The following is a 24,594-nucleotide window of genomic DNA, read 5'->3' on the forward strand; positions in this document are numbered from 1 at the left end:
CAAATAGGTATATACATGTACAGCTGGGCACTGTACATGTATATAATTGAGCCCCCGCCATTTTACACGATTTTGAGCGGGACAGAAGCCCGCCGCCGTGGGGGCGGGGCTTCTCCCTCAGCAAACACCAGCGCCATTTCTCTCTCCACTGAACGCTGAGAGGAAGCTCCCCGGACTCTCCCCTGCTTACACACGGTGAAGGGAGTTTAAAAAGAGAGGGGGGGGGGCACATAATTGGCGGATAAAGTATAATACAGCGCTGCTGGGGAAAAGCATTCTGTGTTGGTCTCCAGGTTGTTGCGCTGGGGTGTGTGCTGGCATAATCTCTCTCTGTCTCTCCAAAGGGCCTTTCAGGGGATACTGTCTTCAGAAAAAGTTTCCCTGGGTGTGTGCAGTGTGTCGGTACGTGTGTGTCGACATGTTTGATGAGGAAGGCTTGCTTAATGTGGAGGGGGAGTGCTTGAATGTCAGGTCGCCGTCGGCAACGCCGACACCGGACTGGGTGGATATGCTGAATGCCTTGAATGCAAATGTAAATCTCCTGCATAACAGATTAGACAAGGCTGAAGCTAGGGATCAGTCAGGTAGCCAGTCCGTGCCTGTCCCTGTGGTGCCAGGACCTTCAGGGTCTCAAAAGCGCCCCATATCCCAGGTCGCTGACACAGATACCGACACAGATACTGACTCTAGTGTCGACTATGAGGATGCAAAATTACAGCCGAAGGTGGCAAAAGGTATTAGGTACATGATTATTGCCATAAAAGAGGTTTTGCATATCACGGAGGAACCCCCTGTCCCTGACACGAGGGTTCACATGTATAAAGGGAAAAAGCCTGAGGTCACGTTTCCGTCCTCATTTGAGCTAAGCGAATTATGCGAAAAGGCTTGGGAATCTCCGGACAGGAGACTCCATGTTCCCAAAAGGATTCTCATGGCGTATCCTTTTCCACAGAAGGATTGGATACGATGGGAATATGCGCCTAAAGTAGACAAGGCGCTGACACGCTTATCCAAGAAGGTGGCACTGCCTTCTCCGGATACTGCTTCCCTCAAGGATCCTGCTGATCGCAAGCAGGAAATTACCATGAAGCACATTTACACACATTCAGGAACTATAGTTAGGTCGGCCATGGCGTCGGCCTGGGTTTGTAGTGCTGTCGTGGCATGGGCAGACTCCTTATCTACGGAGATGGACACCTTAGATAGGGATACCATTCTAATGACCATGGAGCATATCAGAGATGCTGCCTTGTATATGAGGGATACTCAGAGAGACATTTGTTTACTAAGCTCTAGAATAAACGCTATGTCTATTTCTGCTAGGCGGCTCTTGTGGACCCGACAGTGGACGGGAGACGCCGACTCAAAGCGGCATATGGAGTCATTGCCTTACAAGGGGGAGGAGTTGTTTGGAGAAGGCCTCTCGGACCTAGTCTCTACTGCTACGGCCGGTAAATCGAATTTTTTACCTTATGTTCCCCCGCAGTATTCTAAGAAGGTACCACATTATCCAATGCAGTCCTTTCGTTCCAATAAAAACAAGAAGGTACGAGGATCGTCCTTCGTTGCCAGAGGTAGAGGCAAGGGAAAAAAGCTGCACTCAGCTAGTTCCCAGGAGCAGAAGTCCTCCCCTACTTCCGCAAAGTCCACAGCATGATGCTGGGGCTTTCCGGGGGAAGGGGGGTCAGATCAAGTGGGGGCACGTCTTCGTCTTTTCAGCCACGTCTGGGTTCAATCACAGGTGGATCCCTGGGCAATAGAGATTGTTTCCCAGGGATACAGACTGGAATTCGAAGACATGCCCCCTCACCGGTTTTTCAAATCGGCTCTGCCGGCTTCCCTGTCAGAGAGGGAGCTAGTGTTAGCGGCAATTCACAAATTGTACATTCAACAGGTGATAATCACGGTTCCTCATCTCCAGCAAGGAGAGGGTTATTATTCATCCCTGTTTGTGGTATCGAAACCGGACGGTTCGGTCAGACCCATTCTAAATCTAAAATCCCTGAACCTGTACTTGAAGAGGTTCAAGTTCAAAATGGAATCGCTCAGAATGGTCATCGCCAGCCTGGAGGGAGGGGATTGGATGGTGTCCCTGGACATAAAGGATGCGTACCTTCATGTTCCGATTTCCCCCCCTCACCAGGCGTTTCTGAGATTTGCAGTACAGGATTGTCACTACCAATTTCAGACGTTGCCGTTTGGTAGTTCCACGGCCCCGAGAATTTTCACCAAGGTAATGGCGGAAATGATGGTGCTCCTGCGCAAGCAGGGAGTCACAATTATTCCGTACTTGGACGATCTCCTTATAAAGGCGAGATCTCGGGAGAAGTTGCTGGACAGCGTGTCTCTGTCCGTGCAGACGTTGCAGATGCACGGCTGGATTCTCAATTTACCGAAATCCCAGCTAGTACCTGCGACGCGTCTGACCTTTTTGGGCCTGATTCTAAACACAGACCAAAAAAGAGTTTTTCTTCCGGTGGAGAAGGCTCAGGAGCTCATAGCCCTGGTCAGGAACCTTTTAAAGCTAAAAAAGGTTTCGGTGCATCATTGCACAAAGGTTCTGGGGAAGATGGTGGCTTCATACGAGGCCATCCCCTTCGGCAGGTTCCGTGCAAGGACTTTCCAATGGGACCTAGTGGACAAATGGTCCTGGTCCCATCTACATATGCAGAAACGGATCACCCTGTCTCCCAGGGCCAGGGTATCTCTCCTGTGTTGGCTGCACAGTGCTCACCTCCTAGAGGGTCGCAGGTTCGGCATTCAGGACTGGATCCTGGTGACCACGGACACGAGCCTCCGAGGTTGGGGGGCTGTCGCACTGGGAAGAAATTTCCAAGGTCTCTGGTCAAGCCTAGAGACTTGTCTCCACATCAATGTCCTGGAGTTAAGGGCCATTTACAACGCCCTACGCCAGGCGGAGGAATGGCTTCAGAACAAACCGGTTCTGATTCAGTCGGACAATATCACGGCAGTGGCTCATGTAAACCGCCAAGGCGGCACAAGGAGCAGAGTGGCCATGGCAGAGGCGACCAGGATTCTGCGCTGGGCGGAAGGCCATGTAAGCGCACTATCAGCAGTGTTCATCCCGGGGGTGGACAACTGGGAGGCGGACTTCCTCAGCAGGCATGACCTGCATCCGGGAGAGTGGGGACTTCATCAAGAAGTCTTCGCACAGATCGTGGATCGGTGGGGACTGCCTCAAATAGACATGATGGCGTCCCGTCTCAACAAAAAGCTAAAGAGGTATTGCGCCAGGTCACGAGACCCTCAGGCGGTAGCGGTAGACGCTCTAGTGACACCATGGGTGTTCAGATCGGTCTATGTGTTTCCTCCTCTGCCTCTCATACCTAAGGTGTTGAGATTAATAAGACTAAGAAGGGTCAGAACAATTCTCATTGTTCCAGATTGGCCAAGGAGGAATTGGTATCCGGATCTGCAAGAGTTGCTCACAGAAGATCCGTGGCCTCTTCCTCTAAGGCAGGACCTGCTGCAACAGGGGCCCTGTCTGTTCCAAGACTTACCGCGGCTGCGTTTGACGGCATGGTGGTTGAACGCCGGATCCTAGCGGAAAAAGGGATTCCGGAGGAGGTCATTCCTACCCTGATCAAGGCTAGGAAGGATGTGACATCGAAACATTATCACCGTATATGTCGGAAATATGTTTCTTGGTGTGAGGCCAGAGCTGCTCCTACGGAGGAGTTCCATTTGGGCCGTCTGCTTCACTTCCTTCAAATGGGAGTGAATTTGGGCTTAAAATTAGGGTCCATAAAGGTCCAAATTTCGGCCTTATCCATTTTCTTTCAAAGAGAATTGGCTTCTCTTCCTGAAGTAAAGACTTTTGTGAAGGGAGTGCTGCATATTCAGCCTCCTTTTGTACCTCCAGTGGCGCCTTGGGATCTTAACGTGGTATTAAGTTTCCTCAAGTCACCTTTGTTTGAACCACTCAAAACAGTGGAGTTGAAATACCTCACTTGGAAAGTGGTCATGTTGTTGGCCTTAGCTTCTGCAAGGTGTGATTCGGAATTAACGGCTTTATCATATTAAAGCCCATACCTGATTTTTCACTTGGATAGGGCAGAGTTGAGGACTCGTCCTCAATTTCTGCCCAAGGTGGTCTCATCTTTTCATATGAACCAACCTATTGTTGTGCCTGTGGCTACACGGGACTTGGAGGACTCTGAGTCCCTGGATGTGGTCAGGGCCTTGAAGATTTATGTGACCAGAACAGCTAGGATCAGGAAGACTGAAGCTCTGTTTGTTCTGTGTGCGGCCAACAAGGTTGGCGCTCCTGCTTCAAAGCAGACAATTGCTCGCTGGATCTGTAACATGATTCAGCAGGCGCATTCTACGGCAGGATTGCCATTGCCTAAATCGGTTAAGGCCCATTCCACTAGGAAGGTGGGCTTTTCTTGAGCGGCTGCCCGAGGGGTCTCTGCACTACAACTGTGCCGAGCTGCTACTTGGTCGGGGTCAAACACCTTTGCAAAGTTCTATAAGTTTGATACCCTGGCTGAGGAGGACCTCCTGTTTGCTCAATCGATGCTGCAGAGTCATCCGCACTCTCCCGCCCGTTTGGGAGCTTTGGTATAATCCCCATGGTCCTTACAGAGTCCCAAGCATCCTCTAGGACGTTAGAGAAAATAGGATTTTACTTACCGGTAAATCTATTTCTCGTAGTCCGTAGAGGATGCTGGGCGCCCGTCCCAAGTGCGGACTTCTTCTGCAAGACTTGTATTTAGTTTTCTCTAACGTCCTAGTGGATGCTGGGGACTCCGTAAGGACCCTGGGGAATAGACGGGCTCCGCAGGAAACAGGGCACTCTAAGAAAGAATTAGGACTACTGGTGTGCACTGGCTCCTCCCTCTATGTCCCTCCTCCAGACCTCAGTTAGAATCTGTGCCCGGACAGAGCTGGGTGCACTTTAGTGAGCTCTCCTGAACTTGCTAATAAGAAAGTATTTTGTTAGGTTTTTTTTATTTTCAGAGAGCTCTGCTGGCAACAGACTCTCTGCTACGTGGGACTGAGGGGAGAGAAGCAGACCTACTAACTGCGGATAGGTCATGCTTCTTAGGCTACTGGACACCATTAGCTCCAGAGGGATCGAACACAGGAACGCACCCTTGGTCGTCCGATCCCGGAGCCGCGCCGCCGTCCCCCTCGCAGAGCCAGAAGACAGAAGCCGGCGAGAGAAGCAAGAAGACTTCAAAATCGGCGGCAGAAGACTCCTGTCTTCATATGAGGTAGCGCACAGCACTGCAGCTGTGCGCCATTGCTCCCACATTCAACCCACACACTCCGGTCACTGTAGGGTGCAGGGCGCAGGGGGGGGCACCCTGGGCAGCAATTAAGTACCTCTTGGCATAATAGAGCATATATACAGTTGGGCACTGTATATATGCATGAGCGCCCGCCATTATTTTACACAAAATCGCGGGACAGAAGCCTGCCGCTGAGGGGGCGGGGCTTCTTCCTTAGCACTCACCAGCGCCATTTTCTCTCCACAGCTCCGCTGAGAGGAAGCTCCCCAGGCTCTCCCCTGCAGAATCACGGTAGAAAGAGGGTAAAAAGAGAGGGGGGGCACATAAATTTAGCGCAAAATCACTAATACAGCAGCTACTGGGTAAACACTAAGTTACTGTGTAATTCCTGGGTTATATAGCGCTGGGGTGTGTGCTGGCATACTCTCTCTCTGTCTCTCCAAAAGGCCTTGTGGGGGTTCTGTCCTCAAATAGAGCATCCCCTGTGTTTGTGGTGTGTCGGTACGCTTGTGTCGACATGTTTGACGAGGTAGGCTATGTGGAAGCAGAGCAGATGAATGTGGTGTCTCCGCCGACGCGCCGACACCTGATTGGATGGATATGTGGAAGGTGTTAAATGATAATGTAAACTCCTTGCATTAAAGGTTGGATAAAGCTGAAGCCTTGGGACAGTCAGGGTCTCAACCCATGCCTGATCCTACAGCGCAGAGGCCGTCAGGGTCTCAGAAGCGCCCACTATCCCAGATTGTTGACACAGATATCGACACGGATTCTGACTCCAGTGTCGATGGCGATGATACAAAGTTGCAGCCTAAAATGGCTAAAGCCATCCGCTACATGATTATAGCAATGAAGGATGTATTGCACATCTCAGAGGAAAACCCTGTCCCTGACAAGAGGGTTTATATGTTTGGGGGAAAAAAGGCAAGAAGTGACTTTTCCCCCTTCCCATGAGTTAAATGAGTTATGTGAAAAAGCTTGGGATTCTCCTGATAGGAATGTGCAGGTTTCCAAAAGGTTACTTATGGCGTATCCTTTCCCGCCAACGGACAGGTTACGCTGGGAATCCTCCCCTAGGGTAGACAAAGCTTTGATACGCTTCTCTAAGAAGGTGGCCCTGCCGTCACAGGATACGGCCACCCTAAAAGATCCTGCGGATAGGAAGCAGGAAGGTATCCTGAAGTCCGTTTATACACATTCAGGTGCCCTACTGAGGCCGGCAATTGCGTCGGCCTGGATGTGTAGTGCTGTAGCAGCATGGACAGATACTCTGTCTGAGGAACTTGATACCTTGGACAAGGATACTATATTACTGACCCTGGGGCATATAAAAGACGCTGTCCTATATATGAGGGATGCCCAGAGAGACATTTGCCTACTGAGCTCTAGAATAAATGCAATGTCAATTTCTGCCAGAAGGGTCCTGTGGACTCGGCAATGGACAGGTGATGCCGACTCAAAAAAGCACATGGAGGTTTTACCTTATAAGGGTGAGGAATAGTTTGGGGACGGTCTCTCGGACCTAGTTTCCACAGCTACGGCTGGGAAGTCAAACTTTTTGCCATATATTCCCTCACAACCTAAGAAAGCACCGTATTACCAAATGCAGTCCTTTCGATCGCAAAGAGGCAAGAAAGTCAGAGGTGCGTCTTTTCTTGCCAGAGGCAGGGGTAGAGGAAAGAGGCTGCACCATACAGCTAGTTCCCAGGAACAGAAGTCCTCCCCGGCTTCCACTAAGTCCACCGCATGACGCTGGGGCTCCACAGGTGGAGCCAGGAGCGGTGGGGGCGCGTCTCCGAAATTTCAGCCACCAGTGGGTTCGCTCACAGGTGGATCCCTGGGCTATACAGATTGTGTCTCAGGGATACAAGCTGGAATTCGAAGTGATGCCCCCTCACCGTTACCTCAAATCGGACCTGCCAGCTTCCCACATAGAAAGGGAAGTAGTGTTAGCGGCAATTCACAAATTATATCTCCAGCAGGTGGTGGTACAGGTTCCCCTCCCTCAACAGGGAAGGGGTTACTATTCCACAATGTTTGTGGTTCCGAAACCGGATGGTTCGGTCAGACCCATATTGAATTTAAAATCCCTGAACATTTACCTGAAAAGGTTCAAGTTCAAGATGGAATCGCTCAGGGCGGTCATTGCGAGCCTGGAAGAGGGGGATTTTATGGTGTCTCTAGACATAAAGGATGCTTACCTGCATGTCCCCATTTATCCACCTCATCAGGAGTACCTCAGATTTGTGGTACAGGACTGTCATTACCAATTCCAGACGTTGCCGTTTGGTCTGTCCACGGCACCGAGAATATTTACCAAGGTAATGGCGGAAATGATGGTGCTTCTGCGAAAGCAAGGAGTTACAATTATCCCATACTTGGACAATCTCCTCATAAAGGCGAGGTCCAGAGAGCAGTTGCTGATCAGCGTAGCACACTCTCGGGAGGTGTTACAACAGCACGGCTGGATTCTGAATATTCCAAAGTCGCAACTGATTCCTACGACGAGACTGCCCTTCCTGGGCATGATTCTGGACACAGACCAGAAGAATGTGTTTCTCCCGGAGGAGAAGGCCCAGGAGCTCGTGACTCTGGTCAGAGACCTCTTAAAACCAAAACGGGTATCGGTGCACCAATCCACGCGAGTCCTGGGAAAGATGGTGGCGTCATACGAAGCCATTCCCTTCGGCAGGTTCCATGCGAGGACCTTTCAGTGGGATCTGTTGGACAAGTGGTCCGGATCGCATCTTCAGATGCATCGGCTGATCACCCTATCCCCCAGGGCCAGGGTGTCTCTTCTGTGGTGGCTGCAGAGTGCTCACCTTCTCGAGGGCCGCAGGTTCGGCATACAGGACTGGGTCCTGGTGACCACGGATGCAAGCCTCCGAGGGTGGGGGGCAGTCTCTCAGGGAAGAAACTTCCAGGGGCTGTGGTCAAGTCAGGAGACTTGTCTGCACATCAATATCCTGGAACTAAGGGCCATATACAACGCCCTGAGTCAAGCGGAGCCCCTGCTTCGCAACCAACCGGTGCTGATTCAGTCAGACAACATCACCGCAGTGGCTCATGTAAACCGCCAGGGCGGCACAAGAAGCAGGGTGGCGATGGCAGAAGCCACCAGAATTCTTCGCTTGGCGGAGAATCACGTGCAAGCACTGTCAGCAGTGTTCATTCCGGGAGTAGACAACTGGGAAGCAGACTTCCTCAGCAGGCACGACCTACACCCGGGAGAGTGGGGACTTCATCAAGAAGTCTTCACACAGATTACAAATCGATGGGAACTGCCACAGGTGGACATGATGGCATTCCGCCTCAACAAAAAGCTACAAAGGTATTGCGCCAGGTCAAGAGACCCTAAGGCGATAGCTGTGGACGCACTAGGGACACCGTGGGTGTTCCAGTCGGTCTATGTGTTTCCTCCTCTTCCTCTCATACCCAAGGTGCTGAGAATCGTAAGAAAAAGAGGAGTGAGAACAATACTCATTGTTCCTGATTGGCAAAGAAGGACTTGGTATCCGGAACTGCAAGAAATGCTCACAGAGGACCCATGGCCTCTGCCTCTCAGACAGGATCTGTTGCAACAGGGGCCCTGTCTGTTCCAAGACTTACCGCGGCTGCGTTTGACGGCATGGTGGTTGAACGCCGGATCCTAGCGGAGAAAGGCATTCCGGATTAAGTTTTTCCTATGCTGATAAAGGCTAGGAAGGACGTGACAGCAAAACATTATCACCGTATATGGCGAAAATATGTTGCTTGGTGTGAGGCCAGGAAGGCCCCTACAGAGGAATTCCAGCTGGGCCGTTTCCTTCACTTCCTACAGTCGGGAGTGACTATGGGCTTAAAATTAGGGTCCATCAAGGTCCAGATTTCGGCCCTATCCATTTTCTTTCAAAAGGAACTGGCTTCTCTTCCTGAAGTTCAGACGTTTGTAAAGGGAGTGCTGCATATTCAGCCCCCTTTTGTGCCACCAGTGGCACCTTGGGATCTTAACGTGGTGTTGAGTTTCCTGAAATCTCACTGGTTTGAGCCACTTAAGACCGTGGAGTTAAAATATCTCACGTGGAAAGTGGTCATGCTATTGGCCTTAGCTTCGGCTAGGCGGGTGTCAGAATTGGCGGCTTTGTCATGTAAAAGCCCCTATCTGGCTTTCCATATGGACAGGGCAGAATTACGGACTCGTCGGCAATTTTTGCCGAAGGTGGTGTCATCTTTTCATTTGAACCAACCTATTGTGGTGCCTGCGGCTACTCGTAACTTGGAGGATTCCAAGTTACTAGATGTAGTCAGGGCTTTGAAGATTTATGTAGCCAGAACGGCTGGAGTCAGGAAAACTGACTCGCTGTTTATCCTGTATGCATCCAACAAGCTGGGTGCTCCTGCTTCAAAGCAAACTATTGCTCGCTGGATCTGTAACACGATTCAGCAGGCTTATTCTGCGGCTGGATTGCCGCCTCCAAAATCAGTAAAAGCCCATTCCACAAGGAAGGTGGGCTCTTCTTGGGCGGCTGCCCGAGGGGTCTCGGCATTACAGCTTTGCCAAGCAGCTACTTGGTCGGGTTCAAACACTTTTGCAAAGTTCTACAAGTTTGATACCCTGGCTGAGGAGGACCTTGTGTTTGCTCATTCGGTGCTGCAGAGTCATCCGCACTCTCCCGCCCGTTTGGAAGCTTTGGTATAATGCCCAGGGTCCTTACGGAGTCCCCAGCATCCACTAGGACGTTAGAGAAAATAAGATTTTACTCACCGGTAAATCCATTTCTCGTAGTCCGTAGTGGATGCTGGGCGCCCGTCCCAAGTGCGGACTTCTTCTGCAATACTTGTATATAGTTATTGCTTAAATAAGGGTTATGTTATGGTTGCATCAGGTTGATCTGATGCTCTGTTGTTGTTCATACTGTTAACTGGGTAAGTGTATCACGAGTTATACGGTGTGATTGGTGTGGCTGGTATGAGTCTTACCCTGGATTCCAAAATCCTTTCCTTGTACTGTCAGCTCTTCCGGGCACAGTTTCCTTAACTGAGGTCTGGAGGAGGGACATAGAGGGAGGAGCCAGTGCACACCAGTAGTCCTAATCCTTTCTTAGAGTGCCCTGTCTCCTGCGGAGCCCGTCTATTCCCCAGGGTCCTTACGGAGTCCCCAGCATCCACTACGGACTACGAGAAATAGATTTACCGGTGAGTAAAATCTTATTATTGCTTACATAAGGGTTATGTTATAGTGGGTCGGTCTTGAACCGAGGCTATGTTACTTGTTCATACTGTTAACTGGGTAGTTTATCACAAGTTATACGGTGTGATTGGTGTGGCTGGTATGAATCTCGCCCTTGGGTTACATAAATCCTTTCCTCGTACTGTTCATATCCTCTGGGCACAGTTTCTCTAACTGAGGTCTGGAGGAGGGACATAGAGGGAGGAGCCAGTGCACACCCAGAATCCAAAGCTTTCTTAAAGTTCCCTATCTCCTGCGGAGCCCGTCTATTCCCCATGGTCCTTACGGAGTCCCCAGCATCCTCTACAGACTACGAGAAATAGATTTACCGGTAAGTAAAATCCTATTTTTACATTTTTGAAGACAAATTAAAATATTTTTAAAGACAAAAACTGAGAATAAATCTAAATATAAAAAGTGAACACCTTACTCTTATTGTACAGCATACCTGTTGCAATTGCCTGTGGTACAAAATAAGCCATGCTGCTGACTACCTGCATAGATCTTGCTTGATCTATAAAGATAAATAAACAGCTTACAGAGACACGCAGCGTGATGAGATCCCTGCCATAGTACCAAACTATCCCTAGGCCAATCTGCACAGGGCTGTGTTCCAGTGATGTGTGGTGGAGTGAGCCAGAACCTTTCCTGTCATACTAACGTTTGTACCAGAGTTTTGGCTGTATAACGTATATGAAAAATACATAGAATATGTTAGAAATATCTTCCCTGTATTATTCTAATAATTTTTATTGTCAAAACTCTGGAGTAAAACGTCTATGACAGGTCAGGCACTGCCCCACTTATCTAAATTTTCTGCACATCTCTGATCAAAACTCACCAAGTTTGCAGGATTTTATACCTGTGTATAATGCCCAGATGTACCCTTTGGCTAATATACTGTATTGTGTGTAAATCTAGCTCTGTTGCAAGCCAGTGCCTCCTGAGCCCAGTGTTCGCAAAAACGCGCTATAGCGCGTTTTTTACCCGGTATTGATGTTCAGGGACTCACTTTTCCAACATGTGTGAGTCCTCTGGGACGCGCTCCGCTGCAGCCAATCCCTAGCCTGGCAGATTGATTGGCGTGGCGGCCCGGCGGCAGGCTTTAAAAACAGGAGGTGGAGCCTTGCCAGTCAGGACATGACAGCGCAGCTCCGTGGCAGCGATCCTCTGTGACATGGGGTAACCCGCGGCTGGGGAGGGGGTTTGGCTTCTGAGTGCCGCCAGTGGTCCGTGGCCGGGGAGAGGGGGGGTCGGGTGCACGGTAAGAGCTCGTTATAAGTGGCGTGGGGAGAGGGGGGCTGTCTGTTCCCGCGGTGGGGGCTGGTTCAGGGACGGCATTACAATGAGTCTCACTGACTCATTAAATGCCGCGACCAGCGCTGCGCCTGTTCGCCCGCCCACCGCCAGTGTCCCAGAGCCTGTGTATGAATTCGGCCACTGCACAGCCAGTCACTCGGGTCCTGTCTCCCGGCCAGTAAAAGGTTCGCTCTCCTTCTCCTCCCACTCAAATGCTGCCTGCGTTTTACTAATCTAAACTCCCCCTCTATTGCTGCTGACACGGACACCGGGCTGGAAGGGGAGGACTGGGGCCGCTCTCACAGCCCTTGCCTACTTCTATTACACCCCTGTCCTGACCGTCCCCGGCGCCAAACGTCCGTCGGAGGAATGTGCAGAGGCACTGGCAGCCGTGTCCATGCAAAGTAGCAGCCCTAGATTATATACACCACTGACAAGCAATGCTACAGTAGTACAAGCCTCTCTCTCAATCACTCCCTTTCCTCTGCCTCCATCTATCCCCTCTCTCTCGGTCTCCCCACCCCCCCCTCTTTCCATCTCCCCCCCCCCCTTTTCTCTCTCGCTCTGTCAGTCTTGTTCCCTCTCCCTCTCTGTCCGCCTCGTTCCCTCTCTCTCTCTCTCTGTCCGTCTCGTTTCCTCCCTCTCTCTGTCCGTCTCCTCGTTCTCTCTCTGTCCGCCTCGTTCCCTCTCTCTCTCTCTCTCTCTGTCCGTCTCCTCGTTCTCTCTCTCTCTTTGTCCGTCTCCTCGTTCTCTCTCTCTCTCTGTCCGTCTCCTCGTTCTCTCTCTCTCTCTGTCCGTCTCCTCGTTCTCTCTCTCTCTCTCTCTGTCCGTCTCCTCGTTCTCTCTCTCTCTCTCTCTGTCCGTCTCCTCGTTCTCTCTCTCTCTCTCTCTCTGTCCGTCTCCTCGTTCTCTCTCTGTCCGTCTCCTCGTTCTCTCTCTCTCTCTCTCTCTGTCCGTCTCCTCGTTCTCTCTCTCTCTCTCTCTCTGTCCGTCTCCTCGTTCTCTCTCTCTCTCTGTCCGTCTCCTCGTTCTCTCTCTCTCTCTGTCTCTCTCTCTGTCCGTCTCCTCGTTCTCTCTCTGTCCGTCTCCTCGTTCTCTCTCTCTCTCTCTCTGTCTCCTTGTTCTCTCTCTGTCCGTCTCCTCGTACTCTCTCTCTCTCTCTGTCCGTCTCCTCGTTCTCTCTCTGTCCGTCTCCTCGTTCTCTCTCTCTTTCTCTCTCTCTGTCCGTCTCCTCGTTCTCTCTCTCTCTCTCTCTCTGTCCGTCTCCTCATTCTCTCTCTCTCTGTCCGTCTCCTCGTTCTCTCTCTCTCTCTCTGTCCGTCTCCTCGTTCTCTCTCTCTCTCTCTCTCTGTCTCCTTGTTCTCTTTCTGTCCGTCTCCTCGTTCTCTCTCTCTCTCTGTCCGTCTCCTCGTTCTCTCTCTCTCTCTCTCTCTCTCTCTCTCTGTCCGTCTCCTCGTTCTCTCTCTCTCTCTCTCTGTCCGTCTCCTCGTTCTCTCTCTGTCCGTCTCCTCGTTCTCTCTCTCTCTCTCTCTCTCTGTCCGTCTCCTCGTTCTCTCTCTCTCTCTCTCTCTGTCCGTCTCCTCGTTCTCTCTCTCTCTCTGTCCGTCTCCTCGTTCTCTCTCTCTCTCTGTCTCTCTCTCTGTCTGTCTCCTCGTTCTCTCTCTCTCTCTGTCCGTCTCCTCGTTCTCTCTCTCTCTCTCTCTCTCTGTCTCCTTGTTCTCTCTCTGTCCGTCTCCTCGTTCTCTCTCTCTCTCTGTCCGTCTCCTCGTTCTCTCTCTGTCCGTCTCCTCGTTCTCTCTCTCTCTCTCTCTCTCTGTCCGTCTCCTCGTTCTCTCTCTCTCTCTCTGTCCGTCTCCTCGTTCTCTCTCTCTCTCTCTCTCTGTCCGTCTCCTCGTTCTCTCTCTCTCTCTCTCTCTCTCTCTCTCTCTCTGTCCGTCTCCTCGTTCTCTCTCTCTCTCTCTCTCTGTCCGTCTCCTCGTTCTCTCTCTCTCTCTCTCTCTCTGTCTCCTTGTTCTCTCTCTGTCCGTCTCCTCGTTCTCTCTCTCTCTCTGTCCGTCTCCTCGTTCTCTCTCTCTCTCTCTCTCTCTCTCTGTCCGTCTCCTCGTTCTCTCTCTCTCTGTCCGTCTCCTCGTTCTCTCTCTCTCTCTCTCTGTCCGTCTCCTCGTTCTCTCTCTCTGTCAGTCTCCTCGTTCTCTCTCTCTCTCTGTCCGTCTCCTCGTTCTCTCTCTCTCTGTCCGTCTCCTCGTTCTCTGTCCGTCTCCTCGTTCTCTCTCTCTCTCTCTGTCCGTCTCCTCGTTCCCTCTCTCTCTCTCTTCCGTCTCCTTGTTCCCTCTCTGTCTCCCCACCTCTCTCTCTCTGTCTGTCCCGCCCCCTCTCTCTGTCCGTCTCTCTCTTCCCCTCTGTCAACCCGCTCTCTGTCAGTCTCCCCCCCTCTCAGTCAGTTTCTCTCTTCCCCCTACACCCACCTCACTCTCTTCCCACTACACCCAGTGATCACAAAATATGCGCTATAGCGCATTTTACGCACTACAAGCAGAGAGGTCTCTAAGTGACCAGTGCGTCTCTGCTAATAATACTGTTTCAGTGCCTCTCTTGCCATCAAATCACCACCGGTAGCTTCTCCCCATTCAATAGCGCTGCCCGCAGCTTCTCCCCGTCCAAAGTGTATAACGTGCTCTGCCTGGCTCAGTGTGTGTATAGGTGGTTCTACCTGGCGCAATGTATATAACGTGCTCTGCCTGGCGCAATGTGTATAACGTGCTCTGCTTGGCTCAGTGTGTATAGCTGGTTCTACCTGGCGCAAAATGTATAATGTGCTCTGCCTGGCTCAGTGTGTGTATAGGTGGTTCTACCTGGCGCAATGTATATAACGTGCTCTGCCTGGCGCAATGTGTATAACGTGCTCTGCTTGGCTCAGTGTGTATAGCTGGTTCTACCTGGCGCAAAATGTATAATGTGCTCTGCCTGGCGCAAAGTGTATAATGTGCTCTGCCTGGCACAATGTGTATAACGTGCTCTGCCTGGCACAATGTGTATAGGTGGTTCTGTTTGGTGCAATGTGTATAACGTGCTCTGCCTGGCACAATGTGTATAGGTGGTTCTGTTTGGTGCAATGTGTATAATGTGCTCTACCTGGCGCAATGTGTATAACGTGCTCTACCTGGCGCAATGTGTATAACGTGCTCTGCCTGGCGCAAAGTGTATAACGTGCTCTGCCTGGCGCAAAGTGTATAACGTGCTCTGCCTGGCGCAAAGTGTATAACGTGCTCTGCCTGGCGCAAAGTGTATAACGTGCTCTGCCTGGCGCAAAGTGTATAACGTGCTCTGCCTGGCGCAAAGTGTATAACGTGCTCTGCCTGGCGCAAAGTGTATAACGTGCTCTGCCTGGCGCAATGTGTATAACGTGCTCTGCCTGGCGCAATGTGTATAGGTGTTTCTGCCTGGCGCAATGTGTATAATGTGCTCTACCTGGTGCAGTGTGTATAGGAGGTACTACCTGGTGCAATGTGTATAAGCGGCACTACTGTGTGGTGTAATTTGGCACTATTATGTGGCCAAGCCCCTTCCCCACAAAGCCAGACCCCTACGTTTTTGGTGCGCGCCTTTGGCGCGCACTATCCATGCTTTGTAGTATGGGAGGGGGAGCACCAATTCACTTTCTGCCAAAAGGGCACCAAAATGTCTAGTTACAGCTCTGGTGCAGGGTGTCCTGTATGCTACACAGCCCAGCAGCATCGTCACCCCATCCTCCCCCTTGCAATACTTTTGTTGTGTCCAAATCAAGTCCGTGTTTTTATATTTAAATCATTAATAAGATTAATAAGAACCTTCATTCCGATGGGACCCAAAAAAGGACAGTTAGGACCCCAATTTTTAAAAGTGAGGGGTCCCTGGGACCCACTTTTTTTTCGGTTCAGCGCGATCACTGGAGCCATTTAGCTCACTGCACGTCCCTGTTGTATTCCCTAGGAGAATTGGGCAGGTACTCCCTAAGAAAACATTCTGATAGCACAGGTTATTCTCCACACACTTGGGTGGTGGCTGTTAGTTTAATATATGTTAATAATAGGTATAAAAACATTTATCCTTGGTGAATTACGGTCCAAGCACGCCCAGGTTACCTTTTAGTGGTTAGTACTACAAGCTACTGCATACCCAGGGCTGCCATGTTGGCAGTTGAAAATCCACAAGTGCAAGCATGCTGAAGCATCTAGGGCATTTGGGACATGTGGTACGCCAAGGAAAAATGCGGGGGGAAAAAGAATGTAATCCATATATGAGTATTGTAGAGGACCAGGTGTTTCCTTTTTATTAAATATAGGCATCCACAATGTATATTGGCACCCCCCCCCCCACACACGCACATACAAGTTAGACAATGTCAACGTGAATTGTGTACCTTACACATTTTGCATAAATTAACACTATACGTTCTATGCAAATAGCAAATATTTGTAACACACCAACTGCAGGATGTAATGGAGTCAGAGATCGCTGAGATGCTGGTTTGATGACCAAGCTCAGACTTTTTTTAAAGGGACAATCACTCACAAGGCAAAGCCAAAAGGCCTGATTCTAAGTTGGACACAAAGTGGATGTTTGCATGAAGCTGCAGAAGCCAGATTTGTTACCTTATTCCAAAGGTTCCCAAACATGGTCCTCAAGGCACCCCAACAGTCCAGGATTTAGGTATATCCATGGCTCAGCACAGATGGTTAAATCAAATTGACTGAGGTGCCAATTAAGTCACCTGTGTCCAAGCATGGATACATTTAAAACCTGGACCGTTGGGGTGCCTTGAGGACTGCGTTTGGGAACCTCTGCCTTATGCCAATATAAGATACCAAACAATGCTAGCAGCTAATGTGAGAACCTGTACAGCCTGAAGTGGGAAGTTGTACCTACCACTTATATGCAAACTGTAATTGTTAGTGTCTGCATTTGCACCAGCCCCATGCCAGGTGCAAGAGATCCATCTGAAACCAGTTTCCCTTCCCCATGACTCAACATCCCTTGGAGCTTTGGCTACTTGCCCATGATTTCTCCATGAGACCAATCTCTTGTGTGTTGCAGTCCAGTTTCAGCCTATTTCATCCAAAGTGAGCTCCATTTGATTCCGAATCAGGTCCTTGTAGTTGATGTTTCACTGCAAAATCAAGCTTTATTTTGTCTCCAAAGGCACTGTGGTCTGTGTCCTCTTCTGATTTCATGTTGTGCGTAATTCAGAAAGTGTAAATTGAGAAAATCTGGGAAAAGGGGAAAAGGGATATTGCCCTGCACTAGATCCCTCCCTTACCTCCAGTTTGGGTATGATGAGCAATGAAGGCGGTACAGAGAGAATATATGAATAGTGTTGTTTATTTGCTTAAGCTACTACCTATGTCGTTTATTGAACACATGAAGAAAGGGAGGTGCAAAAAGGCATGGAAAGCCAAGACATCAGATGAAATCTGACAGTATTTAGAAAGCAATCCTGCCCCTTGTCAGTGCAAATTAATTAAAGCTGGTTCAGTCCCAATTGATGGCTTGTAAAAAGGTGTCTCATTACCAAGGTGTCACACAAGAAACTTCTCATGATGGGTAGAAGCAAAGAGCTCTCTCAAGATCTTTCCATTCTTATTGTTGCAAAATATACTGATGTCATTGGTTACTGAAGGATTTCTGAATGTTCCAGATCCAGTGAGGACTGTTGGGGCCATAATCCGGAAGTGGAAAGAACATAATTTCACCATAAACCAGCCACAACCAGGTGCTCCTTGGCAAGATTTCTGACAGAGAAGTAAAAATAATTATGAGAAGAGTTGTTCTAGAATCAAGGACCACTTGTGGAGAGCTTCAGGAGATCTGGAATTACCATGTACAATTGTTTCAATGAAAACAATAAGTAATGCACTCAACCGACATGGGCTGTATGCACGCTCACCACGCAAGACTCCATAGCTGAAGAAAAAACATGTTGAAGCCTGTTTAAAGTTTGTTGCACAACATTTGGACAAGCCTGTGAAATACTGGGAGAATATAGTCTGGTCAGATGAGACAAAAATTGAACTCTTTGGATGCCATAATATACTGTACACCATGTTTGGAGGAGAAATGGCACTACACATTACCCCAAAGACACCATACCAACAGTGAAGCTAGGAGGTGGAACATCATGGTGTGGGGCTGTTTTTCAGCATACAGTACTGGCATACTTCATATGATTGAAGGAAGAATGAATGGATAAATGTACTGAGACATTCTTGATAAAAATCTGCTGCCATCTACCAGGAACCAGAAGATGAAACAAGGGTGGACATTTCAGCAAGACAATGATGCCAAACACACAGCCAAGGATACTCTCCGTTGGTTTTAGAGAAAGAAAATAAAGCTGCTAGAATGGCCCAGCCAATTACCTGGCTTGAATCCAATTGAAAATCTATGGAAAGAACTAAAGATCAGAGTTTATAGAAAAGGCCCGTGGAAACTTCAAGATTTGAAGACTGTGTGGAAGAATGGGCCAAAATCACACCTGTGCAATGCATGCATCTTGAAGCCTTCATTTCAGTAAGCGTGAACTTTTTCACTGTGCCATTTCACATTATACATAACTTATTTATGGAACATCTATGGTTTGATATTTATGGATTGCTTGGGTTGTTGCTGATATTTGGTAAACATTTCTGTTCAGCCTCTCACTAAGGATGTGTACACACGGTGAGATATTTTCTTTCGATTTTGACTATATAGTCAAAATCGCAAGAAAAGTTAGTGCATATCGCAAGGTGAAAGTCACCTTGCGATCCTGATTCGATCCCGATGCGCGGTCCCGCCAGGTCGGCATCGCAAGAAAAGATAGACTGTGCAGGCAAATCAATCCTTACTAGATCGGTGTACTATCTAGTTCATCTCACATGTCAATGACATCTCACATAAGCCAAAATCGTAAGCATACATAGTCCATATCTCAAGAAAAGTTAGTCAAAATCTGTGCTACCTGGGCTCAAGGGAAATCGCAATGAAAATTGGGCATAGCAAGGATCTCCCCGTGTGTACACACTAGGGAGGCCAATCCCGGGATCGACGGGATCCCGGGATTTGGGCCCAAAAATGCCGGGATTTGAATCCCGGGATTGGAGCATCCAATCCCGGGATTCACGGGATTATACTGCGCATGCGCGGCGGCGGGAGGGTGGGTGTGTAAGTAATAGTACTTACTAACAGTAGGCGGGCGGCAGCCATGAACAAGTTGAACGCGGCGGCACTTCAAATGTAGCGCCGGCCGCCAGCCAATCAGAGCTGGCGGACCGGCAGCCAATCAGGGAAGCTGCAGCGGCAGCCAATCAGGAGCTACTGCTGCGGCCGCTTCCCTGATTGGCTGCCGGTCCGCCAGCTCTGGTTGGCTGGCGGCCGGCGCTTCATTTGAAATGCCGACGCGTTCAGTGTGTTAATGGTTGCCGCCCGTCTAATAGTAAGTACTATTACTTACACCCACCCTCTCTCCCTCCGTGCATTCAGTGGTGCTCCCTACAGCCTTCCTCCCTCCCGTGCCGCTACCAACCCTCCCTGCCGCGACCTACACCCTCCCTCCTGAGTCCCTCACCGCTACCTACACCCTCCCTACCTCCCGCACCGCTACCTACACTCTCCCTACCTCCCGCACCGCTACCTTCACCCTCCCTACCTCCCACACCGCTACCTACACCCTCCCTACCTCCCGCACCGCTACCTACACCCTCCCACCAGCGCTGCTCCCTACAACTTTCTCTGATCCCTACTGCAATCCCGGGATCGACCGTTTTTCAATCCCGAATCCCGGGATTGAAAAAACGGCCCGGGATTGGCCTCCCTAGTACACACCCTTAGCTACAGTACTTGAAGCAAATTTGAAGCCTACAGTACAGTACCAACCACCTTTTACTTTTCAATAATCCTTTGAGAAGCGATGTCTGAAGAATGGTGTTTATTATTTAGTAAAAGGAATCATAAAAGTATTTGAAACGATGTGATGATGTAATACAATTGTGATGAAAGTGGTAAAACTGTAAATAAAATAATAAGATGCAATTACAATATGCATGTGAAAAGAGCACTCAAGCATATACAGTACATGTGACATGAGTATACAAATCTAACTGGTATTACATGTACAAACATAAATTGCAGTGCTACCAATATAGCTAGCATGTCTGGCTGACTAAACAAGCCTATGTTGACACAATTAAAGTCATTAACTCACCATCTAATACGATTGCCAGCTAGAGGATGGGTATAGCCAATGTGTCTCTGTCCATGTGTGATTAGAAAATGGTAGATGCTAGAATCAAGTGGGCTAAGGGACCTTTTCCGTCTGGGGGAGGAGTCACAACACAAGGGGGAGGAGCTAGGCCAGCGGGATAGGTCCTCTACTATCCACGCCACCAACTATTACCTTTAGTAATCAGGTGGCGAGCGAAGCGAGGGTACTTTTCGGGTACCCTGTTCGCCCGTAGCTCCTCCCCCTGGTGACGTGTCTCCTCCCCTAGATACGTCAGAAGGTCCCTTCTCCCACTCCGAAATAGAATCAACCATTAGAAAATGACTACTCACAGCTCTCTTGACCCAGCATGCATAGCTAGCTAACTACAACAAGTTAGGAGGGACAAAAGAGAACAGACAACTTTGAGATTTTCTGTGCTGACCACTGGAGGGAGTTGATTATACAGGTTTACCATGGCACAGAAATAAAAATGAGTCTAACAACTATGCTGGAAGGCATGACCATTTCATTACAATAGCCCCATTACAAATATATTTACTGAGAAAAATTATAATGGGTTCAATACTTATTTCTCTTACGTCCTAGAGGATACTGGGGTCCACATTAGTACGATGGGGTATAGACGGGTCCGCTAGGAGCCTTGGGCACTTTAAGAAATCAATAGTGTGCACTGGCTCCTCCCTCTATGCCCCTCCTACCAGACTCAGTTTAGAAAATGTGCCCGGAGGAGCCGGTCACGCTTAGGGAAGCACCTGAAGAGTTTTCTGCATTTATTTTCTATTTGTTGTTTTCAGGCAGGTCTGATTGGCACCAGCCTGCCTGCTTCGTGGGATTTGGGGGGAGAACGGCCCAACTTCCTGAAGAGTTAATGGTTCCGTTTCTCCTCTGACAGGACACTGAGCTCCTGAGGGAGTTATTCGTAAGCCACACCATGGCGCAGCGTACCCTCCCGCAGCACGCCGCCACCCCTAACAGCCAGAAGAGAGGAATGAGTACAGCTAACGGGGATGCCGGCGTGAATGGCGGCACAAGGGTAGGAGCGCAAGGCTGCGCTCCAGTGGGCTCAAGAGGACATGCGGTAGCATGTGTCCCGCTGTGAGGGGCGCGCTGAGCCACCACTGAATACCCACACTGGCACCCATATCTAACAAGGTTTTTAACCCTCTGTTAGACAGAAAATTACCTCAGGCCAGTATAAAAAAGCGGGAAGCCGAGCGCCATTAAGGGGGCGGGGCTTCACTAAGAGCGGATCCAGCAGCTCACCAGCGCCATTTTCCCTCTGCAGCTTGCTCTGACAGGAATCGCAGGGAAGCACAGCTCCTCCACAAAGACTCCAAGTCTCCTCAGCGGTACCAGGGGGTCTTAGAAGGGGAAGGGGGGGAGTAGTGTTAAATACTAAGCCCTATTAAGGGACTTAGTGTGGCGACCCAGCTAATATTTTCTTGGCTACAGGTGCGCTGTGTGTGGCTGGCTCCGATTTCTGTGTCTCCCTGAGGGCTCTGTGTGGGTTAAAACTGTGTTTTCACCTTCTGTGTGTGGGTGTGTGTGTGTGTGTGTGTCCCTTCACATTACCATGTACAGGGACTGTGTTTGCTGCACAGCTGAGTGCCTATCTTCTCCCGGAGACTCACTTCCCTGTACTCAGGATAGTGTCCATTCTCATGCTAGTGGGACAGAACCCCAATGGTTAGCTTCCATTAAAGGGATGATATCTAATATTCCTATAAAATTATCCCATAATGAGAAAGAGATGCAAATTTTAAAACAATCTATGGATGACCTCATGAATAGAGATTCAGTCCCCATACCAGCGTACCCCCCGCCATTTGCCCGCAAAAGCGAACTCTGGCCCAGCTCATGCAGGGTGATACTGATGACGATACATCAGATCCAGAGGAGGGTGAAGTAGATGCGAGTGAGGGGGATGCCGTCCTGTCACAGGGCATACAGGCCATGATAGAAGCTGTCAGAAATGTCCTGCACATTCCTGATAAGACGGCTGAGGTTGAGGAGGAATCTTATTTTAATATAAAAAATTAATCCTCAGCTACTTTTCCGACATCAAAGGAATTAAATACTTTGTTTGAACAAACTTGGGCTAATCCTGACAAAAAATTTCAGATTCCTAAAAGAGTAATTACATACTTTCCCTTTCCTCTGGATGATAGAAAAAAATGGGAAAACCCGCCGATGGTGGACGCATCGGTATCTAGGCTGTCGCGTAAGATAGTCTTACCTGTTCCTGTGGAAGCATCCTTAAAAGACACAGCTGACCGCAAGATTGAGAACACTCTCAAATCACTGTACACTGCTGCTGGGGTGGCCCAGAGGCCCACTATTGTTTGCGCATGGATCACTAAAGCCATTTCACAGTGGTCAGGTAACTTAATTGATGGATTGGATACCTTATCCAGGGGGGAGATTGTCTTGCTCCTGCACCATATTCAGGACTCTGCTACTTTTATGGTGGAGGCCTTAAAGGAAACTGGTTTGCTCAACGCACGTACCACTGCCATGGCAGTTTCAGCATGCAGGGGCTTGTGGCTGCGCCAGTGGACGGCGGATGCGGATTCCAGGAAAGGAGTGGAAAATCCACCTTTCTCTGACGTCCTAAGTGGATGCTGGGGACTCCGTCAGGACCATGGGGGATAGCGGCTCCGCAGGAGACAGGGCACAAAAGTAAAAGCTTTAGGATCAGGTGGTGTGCACTGGCTCCTCCCCCTATGACCCTCCTCCAAGCCTCAGTTAGGTTTTTGTGCCCGGCCGAGAAGGGTGCAATCTAGGTGGCTCTCCTAAAGAGCTGCTTAGAGTAAAAGTTTTGTTAGGTGTTTTATTTTCAGTGAGTCCTGCTGGCAACAGGCTCACTGCAACGAGGGACTTAGGGGAGAAGAAGTGAACTCACCTGCGTGCAGGATGGATTGGCTTCTTAGGCTACTGGACACTAGCTCCAGAGGGACGATCACAGGTACAGCCTGGATGGGTCACCGGAGCCGCGCCGCCGACCCCCTTGCAGATGCTGAAGAGAGAAGAGGTCCAGAAATCGGCGGCTGAAGACTTCTCAGTCTTCATGAGGTAGCGCACAGCACTGCAGCTGTGCGCCATTGCTCTCAGCACACTTCATACCAACGGTCACTGAGGGTGCAGGGCGCTTGGGGGGGCGCCCTGGGCAGCAATGAAAGTACCTATGCTGGCTAAAAATACATCACATATAGCCCCTGGGGCTATATGGATGTATTTAACCCCTGCCAGGTTGTCAGAAAAACGGGAGAAGAAGCCCGCCGAAAAGGGGGCGGGGCCTATTCTCCTCAGCACACAGCGCCATTTTCCTACACAGCTCCGCTGCTAGGAAGGCTCCCAGGCTCTCCCCTGCACTGCACTACAGAAACAGGGTTAAAACAGAGAGGGGGGGCACTTATTTGGCGATATTATTATATATTAAGATGCTATAAGGGAAAACACTTATATAAGGTTGTCCCTGTATAATATAGCGTTTTGGTGTGTGCTGGCAAACTCTCCCTCTGTCTCCCCAAAGGGCTAGTGGGGTCCTGTCCTCTATCAGAGCATTCCCTGTGTGTGTGCTGTGTGTCGGTACGTGTGTGTCGACATGTATGAGGACGATGTTGGTGAGGAGGCGGAGCAATTGCCTGTAATGGTGATGTCACTCTCTAGGGAGTCGACACCGGAATGGATGGCTTATTTAGGGAATTACGTGATAATGTCAACACGCTGCAAGGTCGGTTGACGACATGAGACGGCAGGCAAACCAATTAGTACCTGTCCAGGCGTCTCAAACACCGTCAGGGGCTTTAAAACGCCCATTTACCTCAGTCGGTCGACACAGACACAGACACGGACACTGACTCCAGTGTCGACGGTGAAGAAACAAACGTATTTTCCATTTGGGCCACACGTTACATGTTAAGGGCAATGAAGGAAGTGTTACATATTTCTGATACTACAAGTACCACAAAAGAGGGTATTATGTGGGGTGTGAAAAAACTACCTGTAGTTTTTCCTGAATCAGATAAATTAAATGAAGTGTGTGATGATGCGTGGGTTTCCCCCGATAGAAAATTATTGGCGTTATACCCTTTCCCGCCAGAAGTTAGGGCGCGTTGGGAAACACCCCTTAGGGTGGATAAGGCGCTCACACGCTTATCAAAACAAGTGGCGTTACCGTCTCCAGATACGGCCGCCCTCAAGGAGCCAGCTGATAGGAGGCTGGAAAATATCCTAAAAAGTATATACACACATACTGGTGTTATACTGCGACCAGCGATCGCCTCAGCCTGGATGTGCAGCGCTGGGGTGGCTTGGTCGGATTCCCTGACTGAAAATATTGATACCCTTGACAGGGACAGTATTTTATTGACTATAGAGCATTTAAAGGATGCATTTCTATATATGCGAGATGCACAGAGGGATATTTGCACTCTGGCATCAAGAGTAGGTGCGATGTCCATTTCTGCCAGAAGATGTTTATGGACACGACAGTGGTCAGGTGATGCAGATTCCAAACGGCACATGGAAGTATTGCCGTATAAAGGGGAGGAGTTATTTGGGGTCGGTCCATCGGACCTGGTGGCCAC

At 49.6% G+C, this 24,594-nt stretch overlaps 1 protein-coding gene across 4 annotated transcripts in view; it reads left to right on the forward strand.

Annotated features, from left to right (window-relative positions):
* Window positions 1-24,594, forward strand: part of LOC134910378 (NLR family CARD domain-containing protein 3-like) — a 323,407-nt gene that overhangs the window by 7,852 nt on the left and 290,961 nt on the right. For 2 of the 4 annotated variants that reach the window (XM_063918341.1, XM_063918360.1), the window contains one exon: window positions 17,441-18,312. The exons of the other annotated variants lie outside the window; for them this stretch is intronic. The gene's annotated coding sequence lies outside the window, so the exon portion shown is untranslated. The remainder of the gene's footprint in view (window positions 1-17,440; window positions 18,313-24,594) is intronic. 4 annotated transcript variants of the gene reach the window in all.

This window comes from Pseudophryne corroboree, chromosome 1 (assembly GCF_028390025.1).
Source record: "Pseudophryne corroboree isolate aPseCor3 chromosome 1, aPseCor3.hap2, whole genome shotgun sequence".
Lineage (NCBI taxonomy): Eukaryota > Metazoa > Chordata > Amphibia > Anura > Myobatrachidae > Pseudophryne > Pseudophryne corroboree.